This window comes from Symphodus melops, assembly GCF_947650265.1.
Source record: "Symphodus melops genome assembly, chromosome: 13".
Classification (NCBI taxonomy): Eukaryota; Metazoa; Chordata; class Actinopteri; order Labriformes; family Labridae; genus Symphodus; species Symphodus melops.
The window spans coordinates 18,756,868-18,777,158 of NC_136703.1; the positions used below are offsets into that span (position 1 = coordinate 18,756,868).

The window sequence follows — 20,291 nt, forward strand, 5'->3', positions numbered from 1 at the left end:
CAACAACCTGGAGGCTATAAACACGCTGCGAGGAATGAGGGACTCTCCACTCGCATCCCCCGGGCCTCATCCTATGTGTCATGTCAGAGGCAGTCAGCTGTGCCACAGCACTGTGCTCACCATATGCCCATCAGTCAGAATGTCTGCCCCAAAACACAAAGCACACATGAACAAAACACTCTGAACAAACAGGGATTATTTCCACATCGTGTGCACCAGTAAATTATCCCAGTCTGATGGATTCAATGTTTTTAACCATCTGAAGAGGGCCTGGATTTAATGTCAATTATGTACCCATGAATAACATGAGGAAGTAACCTTTCCCTTAAATTCAGATGATAAACTTTCATGTACATTAAAAAAAAAAAAACACTATATGAGAAAAATTCAACCAGCCTGACCTGCATTAATGTTGCTTTAGCTTTATTTTGTTTAAAAGATCGGAAAAGGTCCAATACTTCAGAGCATTGACCTCACTCAATCTGAGGATGTTGACACCCTCTTTAACATTGGGTCAGCTGCTTATGCTGGCCATGCTGATTCCTATCTGTTCATTTTCCATGGGCAACATGTCTTAGAAAGCTCTGGCTTTTACCGAGAAGCCTCCGTGAGACCACGGACCCGCATGGAACACTGTTTGTCTTTTTTTTTTATTGTGTGTGCCTGCAGAGGGCAAGCATCTCGTATCATCTTTTATCTCCAACTTGAATCTGTATCCATCTGTGGTTTCGCTGCCACCAAGAACAGCGGAGCTAACTTTAAACCGCTGTGACGCTACATAAACAGAGACATATCTGCGGTCACGGTCACTATACAGCAAAATCAAGCAATCACGCTGGCACTGAGCCCAGCTCGCGCCCACATGCAAAAAAATAGCACTGCAAACGTACACACCCTCCCCACACACATACATACACACACACACACACGCACACACACACACACAGATTATGTTTTATCACACCTGTTCAGGGGAACATGTTTGCATTGTTGTGGCTGTTTTGTTGTTTTACACGTCACTAATTGAAGTTACAGTACGTCTGAAGGCTTAGGTGTAAAGGTTCGCTGTAAGAGCTGTCACCATGTGCTTTAAAAAAAAAAAGTAAACTAAACAAACAGACCACTTTCTCCTGAACCGAGAGAAACAGAGAGGTGGAGGTGTCATGAGATATGACGTCGATTTTATTTAAGACTCTTTAACAGCTGTAATCCACCTGTATTTGTACAGGTTTGCTATAAACATTGAATGTTTGCGCAGGCTTACACTGCCAGTAATGGGCAAAACACACACACATTCTCATACAAGCACAAGAGCTCGTGGAAAATAAAGAGGTTTCTCATCATTTTGTAACGGCTGCCAGCATCTCATAGACAACATGAATGTAACTGAAATAAAGGAAGAGTAGAGTACAACAGTAATCATCACGAGTGAGCAGTTCAACATAAAACGACAGAATTTGACAGCCATGATATAGCACAAATAATGTGCACAGAAACATGCCTACAGTTTAGTGCGGTATTTTCCAGCCGTGTTATTTGCTGACAGCCTTGCAGGTTGATGAGACCGCTGACATGTTAATTGATTGTTTGCAGATGCAGAGTACCTACTTAACCTCGCACAGTTAAGTGAGGCGTCTTTGTTGGAGTGCTGATGATGCAGGTTGACAGGTCATCAAAACTGTCCAATTTATGAGTTATGTCTCAGACTTCCTCCCCCCCCCCCACCCCACCACCACACACACACACACACACACACACACACACACACACACACACATACACACACACACACACACTTATACACCGTATATTTGAGCTGACAAAATGCAACACGTCCACTCCATCTCTACCAAAGATAACTGCTTACAATGCAGAACTGTTTTAGTTTTATGTTGAAATAAAAACTGTGCATACATCATGTGCATGAAAGCAACAAAAAAAACTAATCTGGATTTATTTTAACTATTTTTGAAATCTAAAAACCTTAGGAATATTACAACATGAGTTAAATGTATGTCTGATTCTACCATAGTGGGCCCATGTGCTTCGACTGTATGACAAATAGTCACCGGTTCACATCACCTTTCCTTGTGCAGCAGCTCTGATTTACACCGAGCCAGCCTCCCTCCCTCCCTCACCACCAAGCCAGTCGATACCTCTACATTATTCAAACTCCTCCCCACTTAATTAGATATTTAATTGACTAACTGTAGACACATGACTGAGTCGCCTACTGGCATAAATACATGCAGATGACATCCCGCATCACCTCCCCCCCCTGAGGTGGAATTAATAGGAAAGTCTGGTGAGGACAGAGTTCAACAAGAGGCTGCGGAGGGGTCAAGCCTCCTCACTGATCACTGGTCTGTGACCTTCCCACTGGATCACAACAGAATACAACATTTCTCTACTCACTTTTGTCATAGCCTCCACTGACTTTGTTTTTTTTTTTTTTTTTTTAGTCTGGTTTTGTGGATCGCTTATTGAGTTGAGTAAACAAATCAGGCTTTACAGTTTAAATCCTTCAACAGGCCTGGTCCAAACTCGTTGGGGAAGGTTTTATTTGTGGACTGTCACATTAAACCTGAGGACAGCCAATAGGGAAGCCACCTGACTGAAGCAAGGAAGCGCTGCAACCACCGCAAATTCATCTTTCATTGAGCCGGAGGTGACGTGCACAGCACATGTTCGCCCCGTTTCCACCGCTTTAGTCTCCGTGAATTTTACAAAAAAAACCTCTCCCCACAGTCTCTCTGATTGTCGTCCGCCATGTTGCCTTGTTTACTCTACAGTTACGTCTGACTGCGGGAGATTTTGCCAGATTTCCAGTTTGGGCAGAGTCAGGAGTCCAGCTGATGTAATCTGTTGATATGGTGTGCTGTGTTGTTCATATTTGCTCTCCACTCACTAAAGGAACAAAGCAGTCAGATCTATGATCATTTGTTCTTGCATATGAGGTCTTTTACATCATCGGAATTTGTTAAGATTTTAAAAATCTTTGAGTGTGGACCAGGCTTAAAAATGTGTTACGGCTCGGCCTAAAAAGGATATACAGTATTTTTACTGTAACTGTTTTTTAGCCTTCATTTGTCTGATAGAAACATTTTATAACAAAACGCGTGCAGGAGGCCACTGGTTGATTCTAAAGCAGGCTTCCAAGACGACCAGTTCTTCTCCCCAGGAAGAAAGCAATAAGTCACCAGACATCCTATCGCAGGTGTCTGGACCCGCAGTATGGTAATGTGAAGGATCAGACGTTCTTCTCACATAATAGGGTTTGACAATGTGAAAATTAACACAACCCCACTCCTGCTGTTACTGTTAGAAGGGGTGGTTGATATGGCTTTGTCTCCGACTACACCACACACACACACACGCACAAACACATGCGCACACACCTTCCGACAGATACCACACCAGCCGTCGTTCTCATTCTCACCCAGACATTTAAGTTGTGCCCCCCCCTCCCCTCCTCTCACTACCCTCTCCTCCCGCACCGCTTCCCCTGTCTAGGTGTTTGTGTCCTCGGCATAAACATCCCTCCATCCCTCCTCCTTCCCTCTTCTTCTTCTTCTTCTCCTTCTTCTTCTACAGCGACTCGGTTTGCTTCAATGGACTTTCATGACAACTCATTCCGTAAGGGTCCCTTTTTTTCTCTCCCTTCTCCCTCTCTTTCTCCTTCACTCTCCCCAGGTGAAATATTGATGGATTTTTTATGAATAGCTATGAAAAATTCATTCAAATTCCAAAATGAAAAAGCGTAAACATTCCGCATCTGCCTATGCCGCCCGCATTCATTATCCTTCACAACATCCTCACTCCCTTCCTCTCACTCTTCCTTCTGTCCCCCCCCCACCACCCCCCACACTCTCACACCCCTCCTCCTCCTCCTCCTCATCTCCTACCATCTACCCTCGCCTCCTGTCTACCTGAAAAAGACATGCCGCTCTGTCTCTTTTTCCGCCACTTGGCCTAATTGCTTAATTTGACCTGCTCTCTCATCAATTAAAAGTCTGTCAGTGGTAGACAGATGGAGGATGGATCAGAGGGCCAGTCGATGGACAGATCAATGGCAGAACAGCTCAATAAGTAAATGGAGATGGCTCGTGATGGAAAAAGGAAATGAAGGAGGGGAAGAAGTAGAAGAAGAAGAGAACAAATTGAACAGGCTGTCTTGACAAAAAGGCGCAGCGCCGACGTCCTTCACTCAAACGCTCTAACTCTCTATTATCTCCCTCTCATGCAAACTAACTGTCTTCTTTTTTTTTTTTTTTTTAAATCTTCGACTCCCCAGTCGATCCAAACAACATTTTATTTGTTTCCTCTCTCTATCTCTCTCTTCTTTTCTGCGAACAGCTGCACAAATCAAAAAAAATAAAAATAATTAGAGAACAAAATGTGGGGCCCAGAGATCCCAAACAGGAACAAACTTTAAACAACGAGAAAACAAAAGTCATGTTCGGAAAGAGGAAACGCGAAGCCACAGGAATGAGGTGAAATGGTTGGAAAAGTCACGAGCTAAAACGCTACCAAAGATTTACCTCAGGTTTGGATTGGGCAAAGTCTCATTTCATTCAGAAAACTGAATGGGAAAAAAAAAAAAAAAAAAAAAAAAAATGTAGATCAATGTTGACGCAAAGCTGCAGCTGCACACATCCATATATTCACACGTCTACGTCACGTATGGAAATGCATCACACGCGGCAACGAAAACGTCTCGCTGAAAAAGATTTCTGATGAACACATGATGACTCGCTCGCCAGTCCTGTTTGTTTTTATTGTAAACAAAAAATGACAGTGGAACGTGGTCTCACATAAATGAACCCAAATATTGGCACGAGTGCCCACACACTCATACATGCATAACTGTACTCACACACACACGACCACAATTATTTTGTTATTTTCCCCTTCAACACCTTGTTCTAATTAGCTTTCTCATGAGACTGAAACTCAGACCAATTAGGGAAGATTATCAAAGAAGGTCTGGAGTAGGGTGCATTGCCCACTATGACTCCTGTCCCCAGGGACAGACGGGGATGAAAGAGACCTCGGCACTACACACACACACACACACAACCAGGAACACACACAAGGATGTACCACTCTCAAAGGCAGAACAAAACAAAAAAAATAGAGCTGTTGAACCCCTCTGTCAGGATAGTCTTTTTGTATCCCTCAATACATAAAGAAGCAGCCCTGCACAACATATCCATGGTCAATCATTCTGTATTGACCAGTTGTAGATGGATCACTGAGGAGAGAGAGAATGGGGGTCCTTCCACTCCATCCCTCAAGGGGAACTAAAACCACTCCATTGATGCAACCACTAATGGAGACACTTTAGAACATTGAGAGAAATTACCAACTCAGAATCAGGCTATAAAAACACACATTAGGTGTTTAGGATGAACACATGAATGAAGGGAGTTATGGTGTCCACACCTACACTCGAGTTCTCGCGCTTTTTTTTTTCCCTCATGACAAATCAATGAAAGCTCTTTTGGAGTTATGTTTTGCTGAGAGATCCTGATGTATGATCAAGGTGGTCCCCCCCAAGGACAGTGTAGCTTTATAATTGCTATGGTGCCCCCCCCCCATATATCTCTCTTTCCTTTTACCTTTCCCCCCCTTCTGCAACAGAAGATACGTCTGCTTAACTGCAGCCTTTTATATTCACCTCATGTTAGTACAATACTGTGTTTGTGTGTTGTGTACTCCATAACCCAATGGTAAGTTAATAGCACTCAGTGGTATTATGTGCAACAGTGATTAGATTGAGAGAGGCTGATGGCTCATATTGGTTCGGTCCCTGAGGGCCAGCTAGAATGGTCAAAGATCATAGGTCAATCACCAGGGGATCAATGTCACTCAACATAGCTGTGTTACATTCAAAGACATATTATATGGGATAGATTTAGTTGATCGAATGCATATGAGAACTTGTATAGGTAGTTGTTTTTAAGAAGCCCAAAAGGAAGTAATTGCCTCTTTTTCTTTTTTCCCCTCCCCGAGCAACAGCACTCTGTCCTGGGAGGCCGAACGTGCAGGATGTAAGAAGGCTGAGAGAATGGACGTGTGGAGTGGAGATACATTTAAAGGGAAAGTGACTTCCCCGGGACTTCATTAAGCTAATCTGGCCACCGATACTAACAGAGTTTAGAAGAGGAGGTGAGGAGAAAGCTCCGAAATGAGATGAACCCTTATTAGATCAGACCGAGCAATTGTCTTTTGCCACTCAAAGCAGAATTGAAGCTCAAACACACGTACCCAGACGCTGACACACAGTCAGAAGGCTCAGACAAAGACAAACACGCAGCACGGGATTGGAATCAGATGCAAAATAAACTGGATCTCAAACCCATTATTAAAAAACGGTATACAATCAATAAATACAGACTTTAAATTAATCAATACAAACTGTGATTGTAAAACATGTAATGTGATGTCTGAGCATTGATATGACTGAAACTAAATATTACTCTTTATTCTGCCTATTTTCTCAATCTTTTATCTCTATAAATGGTGAAAGGAAAGTGAGAAATTACCATTTTAATTTCCCAGTACGTATTTTAAATTACTTCTTTCTTAAACACATAAACACACCCTGAAAAACACAGGATTTCAGTTTTCTTGCATACAATCACAAATAAAAAGGATTCATCTATCTGCTAGTTTTTATTTTTTTTGTATGAAACCTTTATTTAACCGGGAAAAAAAACAAAACAATTTCTTAAAAATCTCCTTTTCAAGAGTGACCTGGACAAACGAAGCAGCAACACAAGTAACCAACCAAACAAAAAACACACACTTGGACTATTACAAGTAAAATTGGCTTTCAAATGATTGCTCAGTAAGCTTGACGTGATGGAGGATTAAACAACTCATCCAAAGGAACAGGGAAGCCTCGTTTAGGTACACCCGGTCTGTTTCCCTCCGAGCATCAGACTGGCCACCTGACAGGTTGGGATTAGAGTAGATCTTTGTCCATGATCATGTCGGTGAGCTTCTGCACAATCCCCAAGACAGCAGGTGGAGAGGGAGAAGATTTAAACCACACACCAGTTCACCAGGCAGCACAGGTAGAGAGATGATGTCAGCAGCAGTAGTTTGGTTTTCCTCACCCACCAGGAAGTGATCGTTCCAATGGTGTGGACAACAAGAGTGTGAGAGGTCAAAATGTTTGGTTCAGGAATATTTTCATGCTTATACAATGTTTAGAGACAGGATGTGAAGGAGAGGTAACACTGCCAGTATGTCATTCCTAGGCCGTCTAATAGGTAGTCACATCCTGTGTCAGCCTTTCCCAGAAGGAGTCAGTTTGGCTAAACTGGGATTCTGTTCACTCTCCAACTCAAGCCAAAGACGGGGTGAAAGCACACACGCACATTGATAGCAAAACCTCCAAGTGGAAGATGAAAAATGGGACTAATAAAAGGTTGATGAAGTAAACGTTAATGAAAGAAACCTTTGTTTTCCAACAAAGTGTCCACAACATAATCAAGCCTGAATGTTGAAAACCAATACAAACTTATAATTAAAAAAAAAAGTAAAAAGGAGCCATCACTCCACACTATGCTTTCAGTGTGTATATGTTAAAGCCTGAATGGAAGAAGCCCTGACATTATGTATTGAACATGTGGGTCCTTCTGCGTACCACCTAAGAGGGTAGATCCAAAGACCACAGATCAGAAGATTTCCAAAAAGAGAGTATGACAGAGATGAAGAAGAGAGCTCAGAGCAAGTTCTGAAACAACACAACTTGTTGTCGTCACAGTGAGGTGAGAGAAACGGGAGGGATAAATGGCTGCTTTAAGGCCCACTGCAGAGTACAAGCAGTCTGGTCGTGTGAAATTTGAACCAAAAACACTGCAACAGTACAGGAGGTTAATTGGGCAAACAAGACCATGAGAGAAAAAAAAAAAAAAAAAAAAGGCAAACATCCTCCAACCAATGGCTCAGTCCTTTTACACAAGCACTCCTACAAACCTAAAGTGCAAGCATTCTGATTTGCTGGAAGTATTGGAAAGTTTTCATTTCGGAGACACATGGAAATAAGCAAAGACACATTTTTGAGTGGCGATGGAGGGCAAAGTCAGTGTGAAATACAACACTGTACTCAGAGACTACAAGAGCAAAGATGAATAAAGGATGGAGTGCAGGGTAGATAGAGAGGAACAGAGGGTCGACGGAGAAAGGGAGGGAGTGCCACGTCGTTCTTAATCTAGTTTGTCTGTCGTAATCGTGTCAATGTCACTCTCAATCAGGCAGCCACAACTAGGGCTATACAACTTCAGTTTGATTGGGCCAAACCTTGTCTTTTAAATGACCTCTACCGGGAAGGTGTGCAAGTAGATAAAGAGAAAAAAAAATAGAGGGGGGGGGGGGGGGGTGAAATGAAGGAAAGGAGAGTCTAGCAGAGACAATATGAAAAGATGGAGAGAGGGAGCACAAATTAACTTTAAACCTGTTACTCCGCACCTGTCTGTCAATTTCACTTTGGTCTCTTTCTTTGTGCTGATTTTTCGGTGTGACAGTATCGATTGCCCTTTTTTTTTATTACACAAGAGGATACAGAGAAGTCTGTGGGAGTGTATATGGCGTACAGGTGCTTGTATAAAAACTTCAGTCATATTCCCACCTGCTGGAATTGAAATCATGAAATCTCGGCTAATGTTGGTCAGTTTGAAACTTTAGTGTTTGGACTGACAGGTTGGTCATGCGACCAAAAACAGTGCAAAAATGCAGTTGTCATGGTTGTAGATAACAAGGAGTTTTTATTTTAGCTTGCTCCTTTGTGTGTGTTGTTGCCTTTGAGGTTAAGTAAGCATGTCAGAGTACATTTCACAGGAGCAAGACACAACACTGTGGTTATAGATAAACAGGGTGGTTTCTGCTAAATCTGCTAAAGTCAGCAGATCCACTTCCCTAAAAGATTGTTCAAGGAACCAAACATCTGTGAGCGCAAATAACAGTCCTAGTAACACAAAGCATAACAACAACTTCAGTCAAAACCGTTTAAAAATACAGTTATGCAACAAGTTTAAAATTTAAATTTTGTTTTTTTCCCCCCGCCACTCACTCCAGGACATTGATTATGTTAGAGATTATTCTTTTTGATGCTCCATCAGAAATCCATTTTTATCCATGTTTGGAGAGATTTGTCTTTCACCGCAGAATATTTGCTGGATCCCAAATGACACCGCTGTGGCGTCAAGTTTGTTTTATTGTGTTTGTCTCTTTGAGCACGCTGCACTGAGCCACAGGCAAATAAGAGAGAACATATTTGCTCAGTGTTGGTTTAAGCTTGGTTTGGTCTGCACTCATTTGAGTTTTTTTTTTAAGTTCGACTTCAGAGTGTAAATGCCTCTGCGCTGGGTTTGATTATGTAAATTTGGTTGGACTGAAATCAGAATTCTCTCACAAATTGATTCAGTCAGTTGTGTCACATAGCAGAGTATTGACGCACGTTAGATGCAAATTTGAGTTTACATTATTTTTTTATTTTTTTTAATGAAATGATACGTTACATGTTTTTTTTATAGTTTGAAACCCCTGTGGCTGGAATTAGAGCTTTATTGTCAGTGGAAAGTTTTAGGATCAGTGCCTCTCTAGCCTCTTCTTACTTTGCAATAATCTATGAACGCACACTGTAATTGATGCATTCAGAATATACCCCAGATATGGGTTCTAAATTGTTAGCTTGATATCCAGACAAGTTACATGATACAGGCCTGTGTGGTTTTAGATCTGGCGTCTTATGCAGCCACGAAAGTGGAAGGGCTTAAGTACAACGGCAAGCTTCAGTGTTGAAGGTTAAAGAGTTTGGACAGCCTTGTAAGCATATATTAGTCATAACTACATCATAAATTCAAATACTTTAACCCTCCATCTTTTTATTAATTTCAAACATTCCTTGTTACATTTGGGGATACACTTTCATTTGAACTGAAAAAGCTTTAAGTGGAAAAAAGGAAGATTTGTTTTCTTCTTTCCTGTAGTTCAAAGGATTTTTTTGGTTCATATTAAAAATGATCGTCCGTGAAATATGTTGCTCCTAGTCTCTTGTTAAAGCAGACTCAACACTTCCTCTAACTGTTTTATAATATTTCCCTCAATTAGTTCATTTTACAGGCATTATTCAGTCCCCTTTACAGGAAGAACTTTATTAAGGGACATCTGCAGAAATGCTTCAGTTCAGTTCTGTCAACGCAGCGGCGCGAGAAAAACCTTAAATAGTCAAATTATTCAAATGAATCAGTGACTGGCATCAGACACCATACTTAGATGAAACGCTCCCTTTTTGAGAGCATACTGTCATAAAATATTATAGTAACATGATAAACAGAGGTAAAATTAATCATTTCATTGCAAGTCACCCAGTTCCTCTGTTTGGCAAACATTAAAAGTGGACGTGTTGAAGAGTTGTTAGCTGCCTGTTATACCGAGAGCCACCAGCTGCTGCTGTGTGCTTCAAGTGTGCCATGCAGGAAGGTTTAATTATTGGTAATAATGTTCAAGCTGTACATGTTTTACTCAGAATAACCAAGCGACAGCATTTTTTTTTTTCTTTCTATTAAACAGTTTAGCCAAGGGAAAGTGTTTCTTCTGCAGCCAAGCATTTAGTCGTCTTTCATTTCAATGAGCCCTCGATGTCAAGGAGCAGAAGCAGGTTGACCAACGGGTTAAAGAGTAAAACAGCTGGAACAGAGTGCGAATGTAGTTCAAGAACATCCAAAAAATAAAGCTTCACTAATTTCACTTTGCACATTTCAGACACAACAGTAAGGTAAGGCTGCAGATCGGTGATATGAGTTGTGAGTCTCTTAAACAGGAAGTTTGGTGGTTGGATCCCAAGAACCCGTCATGACATGTCGAAGTGACCACGGTCAACGGACACCAAATTGCTCTTGCTGCACAGCCAGTGAATGTGTGAATGGAATAGTACTGTCGGGCAGTAGGATACATTAGCATACCTTGCATCCTCTGGCATCAGTTGGAGAATGTGGTGAATGTAACATGGAGCGTCAGGGCGCTTTGAGTGGACTGGATAAGCGCTGTGCAAGTCAATTTACCTTTTAATATTTAGGGGCAAGGATGGAAAATATAAAACGCTGCAAGGAAGAAACAGTATAGGAAAAACGTTTTTTCTTTTTTTTTTTTAGGCAATGGATCAGATTGGCGAGCAACCAGCTAACTGGTCCAAATGAACCTCCAACTGGCTTTTGGCCACTGGGCAATTCTTATTGTTGAACTCGGCAACTGAGCTTTCTGTTGTGGCCTACTGCTGCATAACATATGGTCCGAGCCTTTTTATCTCTCCAGGGATGAAACACCCACACGAACACATGCACACACTTATTCGCACAAAGACAGGGATAGACACACTCATATAAATATCATTGCAGATAAAAAATGAGAGAGAAGGAGAGAGAGCAAGAGAGAGAGAGAGAGAGAGAAGGAACTGTAGCCCTCTACACCAAAATAGTAACAAAACACACACACGCCAGTCTTTAGAAGAGACATTAAACACAAAAAAACAAAACAAGCCACCCCGAGTGACAGGCTGGATGAATAAATCATGCTTCCAGGGCGAGCCCCACTACTCAGAAATATTGTACACCAGTAAAACAAAATTCCCAGGAGGAGTGACTGATGACCGACTCCAGCAGGCTTGAGCTTTGATTCCTAAGTGAAACTGTCTGAAAAAGGATTGTCTTGATAGTTCAAGGCTAAAGAAGGAAGTAGAAGACACGCTATTCTGTTTCAATCCCTTTGCAGTAAGGATTCCCTGACTTCACTTTGTGCTGTTAATCTCATAAAGCACACATTCAGGTATGTTTTGTATGATGATAAAAAAAAGCCTTGTAGAAAAGCATGCAAAGAATAAGGCTAATCTAAATGAAAAAAATAATAATAATAACGAAGAAAAATACAGCAATGATAGTAAAAAAATAGCACACACAAAGACACACACTTACACACAGTCCTTTCCACACTCAATTCCACTTTGCTCTAAATCAAGGCTCAGTCGAGCTAATGCATAGATCCATACTGCTCTGGGTGAATTAACGTTAGTAATAAGATATCATGGCTCTGATTGATCCTCTATTTCCATGTCCACACCATAAAATGACCCAAGCCCGGGCCACAGAATGCCATCACTCTAATGCTGCATTGATTCCACTCTGGACTGCTGTGGATTTAAGTTGGGCTACAGAAGAGGCTAAGGCTAAAGAACTGCAGCTACTGATAGATGGCTGCTCCACTGTATGCTTTAGTACTGCTATGCTAGGGAGCTGTAACAAGTGAAGTGCTGTATAAGAAGACAAGCCCAGGAACCAAACCCAATCAGACAATACTCTTTTACTTAACTCTATTGGTATCTCTATTTAGTACACTTAAGCAGACTGTAATTGCATCTGTGGACACATTCCTTCCTACAGTAGTTCAAGCATCGCACTGTTGAAAGCAAAGAGTAAATACAACAAGAACGATTGGAAACATTATTGAGTCCAAATGTTCTCATGTCTAGAATCTATAGGTTGGAACAATGTCAGAACGTTTCAACATAGGCAGACTTTAGAGTGGCTGGCTATTTGTCTGTGGCAAATAGAAGCTGTGTTTATTCATCAACAACAACAACAACAACAACAACAACAAGCATCTTCTCAGATCTGAATGTCTGGGTTCAATTCCAAACCAGGCCCTTCGGTGTACTATCCTTTTATCTCCTACCCATTTTTTCTATTCAACATCTCCCATCAAGTTATGGCAAACATACCCATACACATAATCTTACAAGAAACAATGTGAAACAGCAAATGGCTGTAAAAGTACCAATGGAGCATAAAGTTTGTCTCGGAAAAAAAAAAAGAAATCTTTCTGTTGGATTTCTCTATTTATAAAATGTTAAATATTGATGTAAACGTTTATTATGAAATAAACAACCTCACTTTAAAATACAAAGTTGAAATAAATACATCTTTGCTTTGTGTGCCAAGTGTCTGCAAAGTTTTAGCAAACAAAACTACCAGTTAGGAAATTAGATGTTTAGTCGTTCTAGTAAATAAAGAGTGATGTAATAATAATAGCACTGACATTAGTGAAGTGCAAACATTTCAGAAAGGGGTCTTTATGAGCCTTGGCTCAAGGACGGAAGATAAAGCAGTAACACAATAAGGCTGTGGCTGAGACAATAAGTTGGTAGTGGTGCCCCATGTTGGCGCCCCATTTGAACAAAATCTTCGACAAGGATCTCTCCGTCAACCACTAATGAGCCTCTGAAACCACCACTTTATAGCAAACACACCAACATGAAGCCAACAGAAGAAAGACACAAAGAAACTGAATGACCCACTTCTTATTGTCCAAGCAGCCTTGGGCGGATGGATTCACCCAGTATCGTCACACGCCAACTTGCCTGATGACAGAGCAGAAGTCATTGAAAACATATGAGGTTATTTAAGGGGAGCCGTCTGTTCCAGGAAACTGCTAGTCACTGTCAGAGTTTTGGTCTGAGCTTCAGGACCTGTGATTGATTTGCAAAACACCAGAGGGACAGTCACACTCACGCCAGTCCCCTCTGGACAAAAACAGTCTTAAGACCGGCTGGATGCTGACCAACTGCCAAACCTACCTACATACACACACACACACACACACACACGCACACACACAAACACATTCCTGCCCGTCTGAATAACATGCTGGACAATATCCCACAGTCATTTAATACCAGATTGCTTTGAAGACACAGACACCACGCAAACACACACACACACACACACACACACACACACACACATTCAGATGGACACATGTGCACACGCACCTATCACTTCAAGGCAAATCGTTTGTTTCCACTGTATAGTCTGCGTGTCTGTTCACATGGTGCGCAGACTTATCAGGCGAGTCAACTCGCTGCTCTTGGTACACAGGAAAAACAAAGCGAACTGGCAGACCAGCTGGACCAGACAGAGACACAGACAGACACAAACGCAGACGGACACGATCACATGGCGGCGAGTGACTAATGTAATATCAAACAGGTGAAGAGCGAATCACGAGTGGTGGGAACAGTGCTGTATAAGCAACCCGACAGGCAAAAAATAAAGCAATAATGCAAAGCAGATACAAATGTGTAAACACAGCAGGTGGAATCTCTCCCACACACACACACACACACACACACACACACACGCATTGCTGCCTATAGTTACAAACAAAAATCTTTTCGAACAAAAGGCATCACCATGTTCACATAAGCGAGCCAACAGGACTATTTTTATATTTTACTGAGTCACAAAGAGGCTTCTCCCAGCAGCGTGTCACTATTCTCATATCAAAGCTGCGTTTAGAGCAGACAAAGCTTTGAAAGTGGGCCACGGCTCATAAAACGCCTTTATGTCCCTCTCCGGTACACTAAAAAAAAAACCCCTGAAACAATGCATTTTAAGACTGGAATTGGACTTGTGCGCGTGTGTCAATGAGCTTATTATGTGTGTGCTAAAGGGTGTGTATCTGTGCGTCGGGAGTGAATGTGCGGGTGTACCTCACTTCTCCCCGACACTTGTGTGTGTATAGAGATGTGTGTAGGTGTTGTTGATTTAATTCCCTCCACTGACATTGTTCTTTTCCCCTTTATTTTCGTTTCCTGACTGACAGAGTGTGCAGCAGCTAACACTCAGCTAACAACCCCGGCTTCCTGAATCGCATGTAACCTAATCACTAACACCATCTGTTAATTATGTTAATACAAATATGCTTTGGCTGCTATTCACATTTATTCTCTGAATTAGCACCCCACGTCTCCTCTGAGCACCCTCTCTCCCCCCCCCCCCCCCCCCCCCCCCCCCCATGGCTGCTCCTCTTTCTCCTGTCCAATCCTTCCCCTCATCTCAGCTCCTATTTTTCTTTTCATTTTTAAATCTGGACTGTCTTATCCATTCTAATTCTAACTCCTTACTTCCTGTTTGTTTTTGTATATTTTTTTTTAACCATCCTTGTTAATCCTTAACACCCTGCTTTTCTCCATCATCCCTTCCTTTATTCACACCATCAGCCTCCATCCAAATGCCTTCATGGTCCCTTTTTTCCCCAACTCATCCATGTTCCACTCTGTCAAAAATCTTAAACTCTTAATACCTTGTCCTCCCATCCTTTACACTTCTCAGCCTGCTCTCTGATGGAATTGTTGTTGCTCCCAGCAGTGAGTCAGAGGCGAAGTCGGCTGGAAATCCCCAGAGAGGCTTTGTCTATGGCCAACTTATTTGGTGAGTGATATCGATCCACTCGTCCTCTTAATTGTTATTCACTATGCTAATCTGTATTTATAAATCTAAGTCTCTATCGATCTTCAGGAGACATAATAAACTTTCTCTTGCACGCAAGTTATTGTAGCAAAGGGAAAACATTATTTAAGAGCCGTATACAGTGTGGGTCATTATATTAACACAATCGAACAGCATAATCAGAGGTATAAGGAGGCCTGATGATGGCATTGCAATCGTCCCCAGGGAGGCCCCGTTCAAGGCGAGCGATGAAGTGGGCAGTTAGCCCAGGGGAAGTAATGCATAGCTACACAAATGTATACACAAATCTAGTGTTTAACACTAAAGACAGAAATGAGCTTTACATGTACTACTTCTCATACTTGATTTTCCATCACACATACTGTGGTACCTGCTCACTCTTAGCTGAAGGTTGTAACAGTGCCTTTTGAAATCGCTTGTGTCTCTACTGCATGTCTTCAATACAGCCCAAGTGCAGGCAAGAACTTTACACAGCACAATACACACATTGTATTTCAGCCTCAAACATTGTGGTTTGTTAAATAATAATAATAAAAAAAAGTCCTGTCATCCTGTAACTACTGTATCCCAGAACTCAGAATAAGTTCACATTGACTCACAGTCACCGGCTTTTGGAGACAAACAAACAAAACCTTGACCCAATTGTTCAATGAGTCACTATTAAGTACCAGTAGCTATCCACATCAGGTGTCATGGATACCTAAGTGTATTTTTCCACAGCCTTAGTTATGGAATATGTGTCTTAGGCCAGGGGGTTTTTGAAACTCTTCAGCCCACGGACCCCAAAAATAATGGTGCTCGCAACTGGAGACCCCCATTGTCCCTGGAGGTGGTGAAAATATTGACTGTTGCTCACTGCCAGGCACAATTAAGCCTTTTCAAATAATGGCAAAACAGCACTAAACATGTTGGGGTTTTTTCAGTTATTTATTGTAAGAAACGCTAGAAGAAGAACACCCGTAAGCGCTTGAACAACTCTTTTGTATATATTTTCATAATCATGTGGATAATATATGCTAATGTTTTTGGAAGGAATGGCTCGACACTCCGAGGGGTCGAGTGAACTTTCTGTTGTTATTTCTGGTGCCCAAGAATGGACAATTAGTGTACAGGAAAAAAGAACGTCAGATCTGCACCCATTACAACAGAGTTTTACGTTTACGTGTTGGTAGGACGTTACCGACTGTAACAAACACAACACAGAGGGTCAGGGGGAATTTCCCACCACTGCCTTTACCATAACAAAACACATAAATAATGCTGGGGTAATTCAGCTTCTTTTTTTCCCAGGCCGAAATCCATCCACATATATATATATATATATAAAAACACAATTATTTCCATGGCATCCCTCCCGCCCTACACACAGAATAAGAAAAAAAACAAAAAAAACACACACCAGCAGCACTCCCTCACACACACACACCAGAAACCACACATGCAAACACTCACCACCCAACACCCTGATGCCCTGGCCTCCCACAGCTGGTTGAGCGAGGCCACAGTTTGGGTGAAGACCGGGCTTTCTTACACTTGGCTGCGAATGTTATTTATTCTGTGAGTGCAGCGCGGTGAGAAGTGCACGGTGGGAGGTCGGAGTTGCTGGTGCGGGACCTCTGAGCAGATCCGACAGTATTGGCACGTCAGAAACAGGCTCATAGTTATGACCGCTGTTTTAGACGCCGATGCAATTTGCAAATACTGTGTGTTCATGAACACCACACACACACACACACACACACACACCCTTTGCTATAGGCGTTGCAGTATTTCTACTGTGCAGTATGAGCATGCCCTTAACTGCAGCACAGTAGCATGTAGTCTTAGTGATGTCACTTAAAAACGAGGTCGAGATGGGGACTTGAACCCTGTGCCCCTCCCTCGGGTGTGACGCTGAGGGGAAGAAGGGTGAAGGAGGGGGTGGCTCCCAAAAAACAGCTGCCAGCCTGTAGGATGCCATGGTGCCCCTCTGGGCAAGGTGAAGTGGGTAGAAGATGAGGGTCAGAGAGGGGGACAGGGTTGGTGCCCACATGAGGAGTCTCTAGAGGAGGCTGTGTCGCTTCACGACTGGACTCCATCTGTCTGCCCCCGTTGATCCTTCTCCTTCACCTCTCTTTCCTTCAGGGACGATCTTACTTTTCACACGTCTGCTTACAAACTGAAACAAACTCTGAATGTCTCCATGAAGACTTTCAATAAAGGTTGTTTATGCTGTGAAATACAGTGTCCCTCAGATTCTTTTGTACCATGAACTTTGTTGCAAATAACCTGGGCAGTCTGTTTTTATTTGTTTGTTTGCACAATGATATTTGTCCCTTATACTCTAACAGCCTCTGATTCCTCCTCTTCATTTGTTTTTACCCTGTGCAATTCTCACCTCATTCTACTTCAGGCATGCACTGAGATAATTGTTGGAATAGTATTTGGACACAGAACATCTTTTACCATCACTGCTTCATCTTTACCATTTCCATTCCTGTTCATGTGTAATTTTACACGGATTTGTGCTTTCTAATTTCAATCAAATGCATTTATTCAGATGCTAAATTCGAAGATGACTTTATCGACTGAACTCTCAACAAGTCAACACTGCACCTCTATAACGTTTTCAGACTTGTCGGGGTTCAAAATAAAAGAGAAAAAAACACCATCAACACCTCGTCAGAATCAGACCACTACATTTGGCAATATGCAAATCAAGCAACAGAAATTCAGTCTTTCAGATTTGTGAATGCTATACTTGTAGGGGCTAATGTAGCCGTGAGACGCTAGCATCAATGAGAGATGATGAGGAGGAGGAGGCTACAGAGATAAACTCAACAAACTTTACATTTACATATGAAGTAATACATGTAAACTCAGTGGAGTCACCCATCTGACAGGAATAAAAAAAACAAAAAACATATTTAAAATGTGAGTAATTGCTGCTTGTTTTTTTGTTTGATGTCGTACGTAAGTGAAATATATTTGTGGCTTTGTGTCAGTCAAAACAAGGCCTTTCTAAGATGATGATCTGTGGCACGTGTAGTAAAATGTAGGTTTTCTGTGGGTCTCATAGAATTACCAGAAACTGTATTATGATGAAAAATTCTGTACATTTATTTTCAGCAAAGGGATATATGATATTTTGTGGCCCATAGCATCTTGGAAAGTGTAGTTCTCCTGGTTGGAAGGGAGCATATGTTACAGGTGGCGTGGAAAGCAGTAGAGAGTTGGCAGCGTAGAGCGTTCAGAAACTACTGCCAGGGTGAGAGAGCGGGTGCCAAGGTGTAACCTGAGTCTGAGCGGGGCCTTACAGCTGAGCTGCCATCACACGCACATACAGTATGACTGACAAAGCACATGTGCACACTTATAGGACCAATGGAGGGGGAGAAAAAATAGAAGAATGAGAAATAATGCTTGGCAGAGCATTCAAGTCAAAAGGAATCTGAGTCATTGATTATTTCCGTAAAGCCAGAACAACAACCAAAACTGGCAGATTCTCTCACACACACACACACACACACACACACACACACACACACACACACTTAACACAACTGTTCATCTCGTGAGAAAAATAAATAAATGAAGCTATCAGTCTGTGTTCTAAGAGTAGACCATACTTGTGTGTCAGAGTGCTTGTGATGTGGTCGTTCAGCATCTGCATTGTGTAATCATATGTTTGCATGTGTGTAAGATAAATGGCAGCCAGACTTTGGGTTAAGGGACAGGACGGCCCAGATGGACTACTGTTTGTGCCCATGTTTTTGTTTTTTGATTTTTTTTTTATCAGCCAACATTACCCATGACCCATTAACACACTTACACCAGTGACTCCAGCCCTGTGATTTGCAATCTAACCTGCAGAACTTAACCGTCATTATAACTACGAAATGACTCCTATCATTTAGTCTTTGGGGATTTTTATGCATCCCATCTCCCATGAAAAGTGTAATAATCCGATTTCCCATCATCTGTTGTCCTAGTGAGAGAACTGTTACTGGAAGAGTCATTACCATCTCTCTTTACTTCTTAACACTGACTGTGGGGCGAGCTAGTGTGTGTGTGTGTGTGTGTGTGTGTGGTAGGGGGTGATGGAGCTTTAGCGAGAAAAACGAGGGTGAGCTGAGGGGTGTCTTCTGACTACCACATCCTCCTTCCTGATTCAGGAAAACAAGCACGATTCCAGGAGCTCCAGCCCCCCCCCCCCTCAGCCTGCCAGCCCCGTCCTCAGCCAGGGACTTTCCAGAACTGCCCTGCCCAGCAAAGGAGAGCTTCTCTCCAGCCACAGCGAGGATACTGCATCCTGTGTGGGGTTCAAGGTACCATAATGAGATAAAGCTGTGTAAGTGAAGTGTCATTAAGCTATCTTAAGGCTTTAATCTCTACCATAAAAGAACGTTTAAACAAAAGCACACTTCGATGGAATAGACAAAGAAAAATAGTCATAAATAACATGAGTCAAAAAGGTAATAATCACACAGTGATTTTTTTTTTTTTTTTTTTTACTGGATCAAAAGAAATTGGTAACTTTCTCATCTGGTTCTCTAATAAAACTCCTTCAGACGCTGGTGTGATTCAGGGCTTCAGGTGCGATCACGGGTCCAAGCTGCTGAATACACATGGATCCTTCGTGATAAACCCCCATTTCAAACAACACCGTTAAATCCAGATTTTCACGCGAGCTTCTCTTAAAAGCCGTTTACTCCCAACTCCTGGGAGATCTTGCTTTCATGAACACAGTTGTTAATAATCTTTAACAATAGCGGTCAAGTCGAGTCAGTGGCAGAAGTTAATAAAGTGTACTTGCCAGGTGATAAAAAAAACTTGTTGTGTAAGATTTTTTTTTTTTTTATCAAAGAGCACCCTTTGATCAATTTCAATCAATAAATATTTCCTCTAAAATGATCAAACCAGTCGAGAGGAAATCTTCACACTTTGAAAAAGCAGCAGTTTAAGACGTCCATTGATGTAAGACTTTAAAACAATCTT

At 41.9% G+C, this 20,291-nt stretch overlaps 1 long non-coding RNA gene across 14 annotated transcripts in view; it reads right to left on the reverse strand.

Moving 5' to 3' along the window:
* The window catches only part of LOC306833616, a 191,044-nt gene that overhangs the window by 93,186 nt on the left and 77,567 nt on the right, over positions 1 to 20,291 (reverse strand). For 2 of the 14 annotated variants that reach the window (XR_013780383.1, XR_013780384.1), the window contains exon 4: positions 13,361 to 13,423. The exons of the other annotated variants lie outside the window; for them this stretch is intronic. This is a non-coding gene — a long non-coding RNA (uncharacterized lncRNA). The remainder of the gene's footprint in view (positions 1 to 13,360; positions 13,424 to 20,291) is intronic. 14 annotated transcript variants of the gene reach the window in all.